The sequence below is a fragment of the Diceros bicornis genome, chromosome 9 (assembly GCF_020826845.1).
Source record: "Diceros bicornis minor isolate mBicDic1 chromosome 9, mDicBic1.mat.cur, whole genome shotgun sequence".
NCBI lineage: Eukaryota > Metazoa > Chordata > Mammalia > Perissodactyla > Rhinocerotidae > Diceros > Diceros bicornis.
The window spans coordinates 5584936-5597320 of NC_080748.1; the positions used below are offsets into that span (position 1 = coordinate 5584936).

The following is a 12385-nucleotide window of genomic DNA, read 5'->3' on the forward strand; positions in this document are numbered from 1 at the left end:
GACAAGTCATTTAACCTCCCTCCCCCTCACTCTGTGAAACAGATGACAACACTTGGCAAGAGGGTAGTGGTGAGCACTGAGTAAGATAATGCAGGTAAGTACTGGGACATCCTAAATGCTCGGGAAACGGTGCTTCCTGGCATGCGAATCACTATATTTATGGGATTAGCTGTCATAACCAGAGCACTGGTGCCCACATCGGCAAAGGCAAAGGCTGTGTGGTCCCTGGGCACGTCCCTGAAGCCCTTCTCCTCTGTAGCCCTTACCTCATCCACTCACTCTAGCCCCACAGCACTCAATGCGCAGAGTTCAAAGGATAATCACTTTGAGTTTTAATGAACAGAGAAAAACTGATCCAAACAAGAGCATCCTTTAAAGGGAGAGGGGGGAAGGACTTTCAGTTTCAGCAAGAAGTTTTAGAACTGACTTTTTCATAAGGAAAAAAGATAAGGATAGCTAATATTTATCCAGAATTTACTATGTGCCAGGCTCTGTCCTAAGAGTTTTATGTGAATTAACTTATATAGATCTATTACATAACCACATACAACACTAAACCTGAAGAAATGACATTAAAATTACTATTCTTTTCTGAGAGGTGGGAAGATGCAAGGTCTTAAAAGGTTTTAACTATCTCCTTTCAGTGTAACTGAGAGAAGATTCCATTTAGAAAGTAAGAACCAGACTAAATAAATTTTTCAACATGAATCCATATCTTAGTACACAACATCTAATACATTAAAGTCACTGAAATGGAGATAGTGAACTATTAGATCCAAGGACAGCTGAGATTCCCCTGGGGCCTATGTTGGCCATGGACCAGATGCCTAGAGCTCTGATTAACTGGTGTAAAATGGGGCATATTGCAACCACACTCATTTTCAATGACTTCGTGGTCTAAGCATCTGTTTTGAAATATCTAACTTTCTAAAACCATAAGTTCACATTCTAAGAAAAAAGCAGAGATTTTTAAGGAGCTGCCAAGCACATATGGAGAATCCTGAGTGACTTAATGTCTCTGGGAACAGGCAGAAGACTTCTATCTTTTCCTATGGGAATTCACACAAGTCACTTTGTTTCCAATCTTTAGTTTTCTTCCCTTTCTTTGAAAACTGTAATACAGAAGACATAAATCATACTATCTTCACAATAAATAATTAATGCAAGGGAGGGACCTGACAAAGTGCAGACAGAGTTTCTTCACTGTCAAAATGTATGCATCTATCCCCCCACCCACCCACCTACCTACCTTGCAAACATTTTTCAAATGCCTACTCAGTCTCAGGCACCGCTAGGAAACAGGAACAAATCCTGCCTTCAGCAATTTTACAGTCAGGTGGGAGGTGAGGTGAGGTAGGCAAATAAACAGCTTCAAAGAGAAAGAGAGGCCCAAGAGAAGGAAAAAAATCTAACAGATGAAAGAATTAGGAGAAAGTCAGAAAAAGTTTTCAAGTAGAGATAACTAAACCTGAGTGTAGGGAGGAACGGAATTCCAGCTAGAGGGAACACACATGCAAAGGAGCAGAGGAACGTGAAGCCTGCAGGCTCCACTCACCACATTTAGATCTGCGTAGCAGAGGCTCTTCCTGGAGAGCTAGAGGGATGAGACTGTGGAGGTGTACAGGGGCTCGACTAAGAAGGCCATGTGAATTCTCTGGACTCAATGCACAAGATGGGAAGCCAATGTCTGCGGTTAGGACAAGGAGTGACATGGCCAGAAGTGCCCTTTATTTTATTTATTTATGTTTTTTTGTGAGGGAGATCAGCCCTGAGCTAACATCTGCCAATCCTCCTCTTTTTGCTGAGGAAGACTGGCCCTGGGCTAACATCCGTGCCCATCTTCCTCCACTTTATATGGGACGCCGCCACAGCATGGCTCGACAAGCAGTGCGTTGGTGCGCGCCCGGGATCTGAACCGGCGAACGCCGGGCCACGGCAGCGGAGCACATGCACTTAACTGCTTGCGCCACCGGGCCGGCCCCTAGAAGTGCCCTTTAGAGAGCTCAGCCTGGAAGCCAACTGGAAGGTGGACTGGAGGGACAAGTGCAACACTCCAGGTAGATGATGAAAGCCTGGGCGAGGAGCAGCAGCCCCTGGGGTGGGGGAGCAGAGGGGGTTTCAGCAGCTAGTTACACCCTGGCCAGACGTCTGAGCTTAAAGACATAAACAGTGAGCCACCAGTATATGGGACATCCACCCAGCTAGTGACTGTCTGCTCAGCCACAAAATGGAGCAGTTAGGCCAAGCAAGGGGAGAGCTCAGGTCCCTCCCCACTGGCACTCCTTAGAGGAGCAGCAGTCTGCGATAAGCCTCATTGTACCATCTAGCGACATTAGCAGACTAGAGAAGGAGCAAGCTGCTTTTCACTCAGCTAATAAAGGGCAAGGGCCACAAGAGATGGTCCATGCTGAAGAAAAAAGAGCTGTGAGAAAGTTACAGCCAGGACATGGGGACGTCCTCTCTGCTCAGCCACTCCAGCAGAGAAAAGGGGAGTCAGAGACAGCCAAAGGAGGCCCTCTTGATTCTGAGGCTTGAAAACTGTCCCTGGAATTTACTCTAAAAAAAGGGAAGCTGTGGAAAGCTGGGAGAGCAGTAAGGTTCTTTTTTTGGGGTGGGGTAATGTTTTTATTTAAGTTTAACATACTTTTTTTGTGTGTGAGGAAGATTAGCCCTGAGCTAACATCCATGCCACTCCTCCTCTTTTTGCTGAGGAAGACTGGCCCTGGGCTAACATCCATGCCCATCTTCCTCTACTTTATATGGGACACCGCCACAGCATGGCTTGACAAGTGGTGCGTCAGTCCATGACTGGGATCCGAATCTGCGAATCCTGGGCCACTGAAGCGGAGCGCGCAAACTTAACCGCTGCGCCACCGGGCCAGCTCTAACATACATTTTTAAAGAGCACAAACCATAAGATTGAAGAATGTTCACAAAGAACACACTCTAGATGCTATTTAGCATCTACATCAAGGGGTGTATCATTGCAACCCTGCAAGCCTTTGCAACCCCGCAAGCCTCCAGCCCCTCATAGACCAATGCCTCAAGGGGAACCACCTTCGCAACTTCTAATCCCAAGGAATAGTTTGATCAGTTTCTGAACTTTATATTCATGCAATTACACAGCCTGTACTCTTTGTGTCTACCTTATTTTGTTCAACACTATGTTTGGTTATTCACACATGTGGTGTGCAGCAGCAGTTTGCCATTTTCATTGCTGAGTAATATTCCATTGTATGAATATACCATACTTGTTTATCCATTCTGCCACCAAACAACATCTGAGTTGTTCCTAGTCTGGGGCTATTGCAAACTGTGCCCCTGCCTTAAGGTGGCTGATGTCCACATGGCTCCAGACCCAGAAAGCTAGGAGGAGTTGGGGATTGAGTGGTCTGCTCCATGACCTTGCTTCCACCACCATATCAAATACTTTCCATGTACTTATTGGCAGAGCCCCTGGTGGTTCATATGGTACCTTTGTGGGATTATAAAAAGGCACCCCTTCCTCAAGTAAATGTTTTTGTTACCATATTATTGTACAACATGTACACCTCTTGCCCTAGAGAGCTTTCCAGAGCCCTGTAGGCAGTGGCCTGGCCCATTCTTTGACATATCACATGTCATAATCCATCACACACACACACACACACACACACACACACACACACACACAGGCATACACACTCCAGGTGTGTGGGGGGGTAAAGTCTGAATAAAATGGAGGGTGGGAACTGGACCTCTGAGGCACAGGAGAAAAAGTAATGACCTTAGTGCAGGTCACAGAGGAGGAGCGTGATCACGTATGCTCTCCAGAATATGTATATGACACACGTGCTATGCGGCTTTATCAGAGGAGGTGACTCTCTACTGCTGCTCAGATATTCTGTGAATGGACTAGAGTCTCCAAGTAGGCTGAACACTCCCTCATATAAGTTAGTATCTGTGACGTTAGGCATGCCCTATGTGTAGGGCCCTTGTGCAGAGCACAAACTGGACACCCATACAAAGGTGTCCCTGTTACCAGGTCTTAGGAATGCAGAAAATAATGACCAGCCTCTGACTTTAAGGAGCTCACAGTTCAAGATGAGGAGACAGACAAGAAAATCAATTATTTAAATATAGTATAATACATGTGACAATAAGTTTGCCCAAAGAATTATGGGGGTCTGAAACAGAGTAGCAGCTGCAGAATAGAGAGAAGTGGGTGGATTCAATAGCACTTAAGAGATAGAACCCACAGGAGTTGATGTTCAATAGAGAGGACTGGTTTGAAAGATGGAGCCCAAGTTTCTGGTTTAGAAACCAGAGGCAATGGTGGTACCACTCCCGAGCCAGGACAACCATCTGGACAAGGGGGACCATCAAGAGAGCAGCCTCAGTGTGGATCGAGGAGGGCAGTTATTGGGAGGTGAGGACATGGCTGTGGGAGGCTGATTCAGAAGATGGCCATTTTGGTGCCATTGGAAAAAGCAGTTGGAGGTGTGAAGCCTGGCTTCCACTCCCAGCTCTGGCACTTAGCTCCATGTGATTTGGGCAAGCACTTCACCTCTCTGAGCTTCAATTTCCTGCTTGGTAACAAGCCTTGCTCTGTCTATTCCACAGGGTTGCTCTGAGGATCACAGGTGACACTGCGTTGAGATCACTCTCCTCTGTAATGCATAACACACGGCCAGTTACTAGAATTACTAATAAGCTCAGGACTCAGAATCAGTTAGACAAAAAAGGCTTTAATCAAGTCAGGAGACAAGACCAGGGCAAAATTCAGATGGCCTTCATGAAAAAGGTACCAAACTGTATGTAGAAAAGTAGGTATTTCATGCTCACTCCAAGTGACTCCTCTTTAGATGAGTATTGATAACAATGCTTAAAAAGTTAAAGTATCTTTCTTTTCACTTTAAAGAGAGAAAAGCACATACAGGAAAAGCTTGTCACTGGACTTATGTTTGAAACATGTGCCTGCAGCCAGGCCCAGGATGCTCAGCTCTGAGAAGTCCCTGAGCTTCAAGAAGCTGACTGCATCCCAGTCAGCCAGAACCAGGTCCAATCTGTGTGACCCTGGGCAAGCTAAAGGCATCAAATTCTTCCACACCTCTGGAATTTGGCGAGACTGTTCTCTCTGCTAGGAACAAATACCCCTTGCAGCCTGGCTCACTTACACTCCTAGAATTCTCAGCTTAAAAACCCCTTCCACAGAAGGGCCTTCCTGCCCACCCAATCTGAGCCCCAGTTGTTCACACACAGCCCCTCCCAGCGCACTACCACAGCGCGCAATGACTGACAAGCCCATTTTCCTCCTGAATCACCTGCACTGTGAGCACCCTACTCACCTGCACTGTGAGCACCCCTACTCACTGCCTGTCATACAGGCACATCGCCCCAGGCAGCACCTGTTGAATGAACACAGGAAGTCACCTATCACTCTGCATCTGTCCCCTCATCCCTAAACTGGTGACAAAACCTGCCACCACAGTGGCCATGCAGGAAAGCTGTGCACATGGAAGGCACTGAATCACAGCAGTGCTCCTTCTCTGAGGTTTAAGATGCAGGCCCAAGTGAAATGTTCCAGAGTGAAGTTTACACAACTATCATAAAAAGCTGCATAACTATTGTATATTATTCAGCCAGAAAAAGGAACGAAACTCTGACACATGCTACAACATGGATGAACTTTGACGACATTATGCTAAATAAAATAAGCCAGACCCAAAAAGACAGCTAATGTATGAGTCCACTTACACAAGGCACCCAGAATAGGCAAATTCAGAGAGACAAAGTAGAACGCAGATTACCAGGGCTGGCGGAAGGGGCAGTGATTAGTTAATGGGTACAGAGTTTCTGTGTGGGATGATGAGAACGTTTTGAGTAGACAGTGGTGATGATTGCAGCAACAATGTGAATGCATTTAAGGCCATTGAATTGTACACTTATGAATGGTTAAAATGATAAATATTATGTATATTTTACCTCAATTAAAAAAATGGAGAAAAAAAAGTCATCTAACTACTCACATCTAGCTAACTAGTGTCCAAACAATGGTTCCCTTTGTAAACATAGATACACAATGAAAAGACTGGACCTCAGGACTGGGTGCGGATAGCTGAGCAAAGTCCCCTCGAAGAGTGAAGTCTAAACCGCTGGTCCCGCACACAGTCACCTCCACCACAGGACATCACCACAGGACGCTGAAACCGCGGTGAGGAGTGGCTTCCTTGAGCCCCACTCCTGGAGATAGTCGGAGGCGTAAGCACCACATGTCCCACAAACATTCCAATTATAAAGCCAACCAGGACAGAAGAGACCAGACATTTCTGTGCTGATGTCTGTATTTACGCATGAGACGAGAAATACCATGTAGATGCGCCCTTAAACAGAATCCGCATCACATGGCCTGGTTTCTTTTCTTTCTCTTTTTTCCCCTCAACATTTTATTATGAAAAACTTCAAACATACAGAAAAGTTGAAAGAATCATTCAGCAACACTCCATAACCCACCACCTGGGAAAGTTCCTCAGTGTGGACGGAGGAGGAGGTCACCATACACTGTTCTCATTTTCTTTCCATCTTCTACCACACTCTTGTAGAAAGTGCTGGTCCTGCGAATGCCACAGGTATTGTCCCTGGTCTTTTTCAGTGGATATGTAAAAATAGCACCTGTGGGCAAACTGTGTTCTTGCCTGAATAATTTGGAAAGGAAGAAACTTTCCTTCAGTTTCATAAAGAATGAAAGGATTTTCTAAGCTTTAGTTTGAACACAGTTGATTTCACGGCCAAATTATGAATTTCTAAAAGAATTTTTCGTGAGAACACTCATCAGTCACATTAAGATTGCAGGTGGAAATGAAGTACTTTGACATACTACTATATCATTTTAACAAAAGTTAACATATGGGAAATTTTCTTTCATCAAGAATTTTATAAATACGACCCTAAGGCCTCATGGATGTGGACTTTAAAAAAATGGGGGTATCAAGCAAAGTAAATTTAATTTTGGAAATTTCTTTGGCCTCAGCAATTGACTTAAATATACTTTAAAAGAAATTACAAGACTGGAATTTTAAACTGCAACACAACTCAAAAAAGAAAAACACCCCATTTTCAAATCTGGAGCTGAGACAACCACTAAATCCTATGTTTAGTATACATGGCTTGTGTAAAAACTTAACCTGAGAGCAATGTTCTAAGCATCCCCTAAGTCGGCCCTACCAAACCCAGTTCCAATTCTCAATCCAATCCTGGAAAACGCTATCAGATGTTCAAGAATTTTTATTCTAATTTCTCCTAGTCCTTCATGAACCCACACTGGCTGCCAAATACACATCAAACACCAACCAAACCCATGTCTCACAGGACCCACACTAATGACACACATTGGTATTTTGTAAAATAGTATTTCTTGGACCTAAAATTCCAGTTTTTGTTTAAATCATACCCTTAGATGGGCCAGGCCTCCAACCATATGCTGAATGTCAGAGTCATAAACCACCATGCTGCTGTGCCCCTCCAGTACCGCCCAGGCCAGAAACCACAAGACAGGGAATACCCCTCCTAATGAGGGTCTTTGAGAAAATCAATGATTACATTCCCCTGGGGATCCAGGAAAACTTGCCAATAAACAGAGCCATCACAAGGTTTCAGCAGGTTTACAAGTGCCATGTGTGTGCCAGATATTGTGCTGGACATTATGAGGCTTCATCCAGGTAAAACAGGGTCTCACCTGTCAATAAACTTATAATCTAGGAGAAAAACAAACCACCTCATTCTCTATTAGCTTTGTACATGGTATTTGTATGATATATATGTAGGCATTATGAATAATGGCATAAAAAATGGACCCAGAGAAGTCTGTACTCAAGATTACCCCATGGAAGGGGCCGGCCCCATGGTGTAGCAGCTAAGTGCTCGCTACCACTGCTGGCAGCCCAGGTTTGGATCCTGGGCGCACACCGACGCACTGCTTGTCAGGCCATGCTGTGGCGGTGTCCCACAGAAAGTGGAGGAAGATGGGCATGGATGTTAGCTCAGGGCCAGTCTTCCTCAGCAAAAAGAGGAGGATTGGCATGGAAGTTAGCTCAGGGCTCATCTTCCTCAAAAAAAAAAAAAAAAAAAAAAAAGATTACCACATGGAGTTACCAGGTTGTAGATAAATTTATTATCTGTTCTTTGCAGCATTCCTAACAGCAAGCAGCTGAAGCGGATGGGTCTCCTATTCAATTTCACACCCCAGCAGAGGTTTTCAACTTTGAGAAAGCCCTGTTCCCTCCAAGTTTCGGATATACCCCAGCAAGGGAGCAGGCACACCCATCCCATTTGAGAGACCCTGCTACGGAAGAGGTAATATTGTGCCTGTCCAAAGAGTTCCAGTGCACGTGCCTGTTAGAGGAAGGATCATTTCGCCAAAATTGGAAAGCCTTAAGGGCTATGATTTGATGGAGGAAGTATGAAGCTATTCTTGGAGTCTGGAACTTTCCGTGAAAAGGCTCAAACATAGGAGAGAAAGACGAACAGGCAGATAATGTTGGGGAGGGGGCAGGTACTGTCTGGGTACATTTAATGAAAATACAGGAGTAAGACTCATGAGGTAGGATGGAGTTAACTAGTAATGGAACATGCTAGTCCTTAGCATTCCTGCTCAAGACAACAGCCTGGAGACAGTAAGGCCAATACTCCAAACAGAGGCCCACTCCATTCAAAAGTCAACTTCCATTCTTAAGATCCTTACCATCCTAATTTAGAGGCTATAGGATCTGCGCTATGCCGCAATATCTTCACAATGAATTAACAATAAACACAAAGCACTGCTACAAAATATGAGATTTTCCATTTGTCCTCCAGAAAAATTCCTATGAACGTCAAATACTGGCACATGAACAAAAAGTATTTAACTTAAAAAAAAATCACTTGTTACAGGTAGGTTGACACAGTCTAGATGGTAAGCAACATAAAGTTTTCATATAGTGAATGAGAACATTAAGCAGTGTAAAATTTCCATTCTAATTTTAGCATCATAACCATTATCTCTATTTCCAACATTATTTTAATAATACTTTCAAAATGAAACTGTAAATCAAATAACATTAGCCTTAAAAGTACTGAAAGAACAGCTGACTAATACTTAGTGAAACTAGTGGCCCAAGCAGGCCACCGACAAACTTCGGGAGCAATTCACAGGTGCTCTGTGTGAGGAAGCTCCACCTCCCAGAGCTCATCCACTCCGCATACAATGGGAATGGTGACCCCCTGGACTCATGCAAGGCCCAGTTCTATCCAGAGGAATTACTAAGCAACAGGCTTTTTAAAAAGGAAGATTATGAGAATTTTTTGAGCTGGAAGTCAGTCACTTCAGGGATTATCAAGACCAATCTCTTCATTCTGTTTATCAGGATATTTTGATCCTTTTTAGAGCAGAATTACATTTAAGACAAAATAAATGCACTAAATTTATCTTCTGTATGTCTTCAAGCCCACTATTTTTAAAAAGTCAGTAAGGAATATTATTTAGAAGTTTCACATTATTATAACCATGAAATAAAATATAAAAGCAGCTTTTCAAAAACTGTGTTGGTCTGGTTTTTCCAATACAAAGCAGAACAGCTCCAAAGCTTCCCCAAATCCTTCCTTCGTGTTCATGGTTAATTTATCAGCTTCAACACCTCCCCTACCTCTCCACCCCCCTACAATGGGATTTAGGAGCCTAGGACTGGCTATTCACAACACAGCATTTAAAATAACAAGGCTTCTTATTGTAAAAACATTCCCCTCCCACCAAAGGGAAGTCCCTCCCACCAACCCTGTGATTTGCTAAGGAAAGAAAGAAATATGTACAGCTCCAATTTACACTTCAGTCAAAACTTTCAAAACAGATGGAGAGGCTAAAAGAATCCCTTCAATTCTAAAATTCCGTGATTCTAGTAATTCATTCACCTCAATAATTTCGCATGACATCTTCTGTTCGGATGCCACTTTAAATTGCTTGACATGTTGAGATCTATTAAATGTACAGCAATTTTAATTTCAAGGGAATGCTGTCATATTCATTAAACAGTGCTCTATATACCTGGATAATGAGACCAAATTTTATGAGATGCTGAATAACAGCGTCTTGTTAATTATAATTCAAAACAGACCTTCTTAAATAGTCTCTGCATTCTTCTTTTGGAAGATTTTTCTGTTACCACCTTACTACAACAGTTGCTAAACAAAAAGCTTAGAAGATACCAAGCAACTTAGTATTTTGATTTAGCACTCAAAAATGGTAATCCATCACACAGGGATTTAAGCTGAGAATCAACAAAAAATATGGAGCAAGATCTATTTAGTACAAATTCCCTAATAATAAGCCGCGAGTTACTTTCTCCATTACTAAGGGAAGGCCCCTCATCTACTAAGTCAAAATTTAAACAGAACACCTGTACGAAGATCACACACATTTTGTCTTTCCATTCAAATTTCAGTATATTCAAGTTTCTTAGTAAAATGTGGGCAATCTTTCCTTTAAAAATGTACATATTTGCTGAATACATTGGGAAGAGAGCTGATGGGCCACTGAATTTTTACTTGCCAAGTGTATACTCCCTGGTTTAATAGCCAAGGTTAAATAATTTTTAAAAGTCTAGATGACTATTACATTAAGAACACTCTCACTTATATTCTACATAGGTGTGAAAATGTAAAAGTTGTTGTTTAAAATTTTGTCAACATAAAATCTACAAATAAAGTGTACTTTTCACGGTTATGCTTGCAAAGACTACTTCTCATTCGAGGGCCTCAGAACATGCTGCCGGCAGCCCAGGACACCCGTGACACCGCCGTCCGGTGCGTTTTACCTTCTTTGGGGGTATGCCTTCCCCTTCCCCCACCCCCAGGGCACCGGGGACTTGGAATCCACAAACGAAAGGTCTGCTCCGAGCTGGCACTCCTGCCCGACCCCAGGCCAGGCTTCACCCGGAGGCAGACGCTCGTCCTGAAGTTCCGAAGTAAGGCTGGAGCAGAAGTGATTGCCAAAATGCGAATTTTATCGGAATCTGCATCTCCCGAGTCCGGCCGCGGAACTAACTACAAGTAAAGTTGCATCAGAAAAGACAACCTCCAGAAAAGTCGGCTAGACTGGGGCGCAGGACGGGCACGTTATGCAACGGCCGCCGCTCTCACGGCCACGAATGCGCCCCTGGAAGCCCGGGCTTCGACCCGCGAGGACCTGGAGGCCAACACGGAGACGCCGGGGCGGGCCCGGCTTCCCCGCCGCCCGAGGGGACACAGCGGCGCGGCCTCCGTGGGGACACGACGCCGCGGCCAGTCGGGTACGACGGGGCGGCCTCCGTGGAAGGCGGGGCGGCCAGGCGCGGGACCCCGGCGCTGTCAGGGCCGCCCGCTGGCACCGCGGAGGCCGGGCACTCGGGTAGAAGCCCGGCTCCCGGGACGGTGGAGGCGCGGGCGCCCCCCGCTCGCCGCCCCCGGCCCCCAGCGCACAACAAAGCGGCGCACCCTGCCGCCCGGCGCTCGCCCCCAGCCTCCCGGCCCGCGCGAGCCGGCTCGGCGGACTCCGGACGGCCCGCGACGACGCGCCGCCGGCGGGGGCGGCTCTGGGCCCAGGACGGGCGGGGGCCGTGGGGGCAGGGCGCAGAGCTCCGGTCCTGACAAACTTCCTTGGCCGCCCGCTCCCGCCCCTGCCCCTTCACCTCCTGGGGCGCGGTCTACACGCTCCGGGGCGTCCTCGCCTGTGGCTCCGGGGCCTCGCGCGCCGGGGGACCGGGCGCCGGTGGCTGGAGCTGCTGCTGGCCCCGCAGGGACAGGGGAGCCCCGGGCGGCGGCGGCGCGGGCGGCGGCTGCTCCATCTTCCCGGGGCGCTCACGCCGCTGTTCCAACGCGCAGACCCAAGTGGGACATTCGCTACATTGTTGGCATTCCACGGGCGTCACGTGACCCCGCCTCCCGCGTCACTCTCGGCCGCATACCAGCCCGGGCGGGGCGCCTGCGGCCCTTGCCGCTCGGCGGCCGGCTCGCTCCGCCCGGCCGCCGCTTCCTGCCTCCAGGTCGCGGCCGCCCGCGCCCGTCGCCACCTGCCCGCGGCCTCCCCGCCTCCTCCTACGGACCTTTTTGCCAGTTTGTCACCCGGCCCCAACTCCAGTATTGCCCCCTCGACTGGACTTGTATTAAAAGTTGGTAACTCTGTCTTACAGCCACTTTTTTCTTAAGCATCTCACACCAGCCTTGGTGAAGAAAGTAAGTTAACAGGCTTGAAGGAGCCACCAAGTTACCAAATAGGTGCCGAAAAGGGCAGACAGCTAGCCGTGAGTCATGGAAAGACGTCAAATATACACCCAAATTCAATCGGTTTTAATTTAATCAACCCCCAGTGCTGTGTATATTTTGTTTATGAGAAGTGTTT

At 46.3% G+C, this 12385-nt stretch overlaps 1 protein-coding gene across 3 annotated transcripts in view; it reads right to left on the reverse strand.

Moving 5' to 3' along the window:
* Positions 1-11842, reverse strand: part of LATS2 (large tumor suppressor kinase 2) — a 105565-nt gene extending 93723 nt beyond the window's left edge. For 2 of the 3 annotated variants that reach the window (XM_058547821.1, XM_058547823.1), the window contains exon 1: positions 11676-11842. The gene's annotated coding sequence lies outside the window, so the exon portion shown is untranslated. Of the gene's footprint in view, positions 1-5327; positions 8095-11675 lie in introns of those variants that run through there. The other variant, XM_058547822.1, reaches the window with a different exon arrangement.
* Positions 11843-12385: the final 543 nt, after the last annotated feature.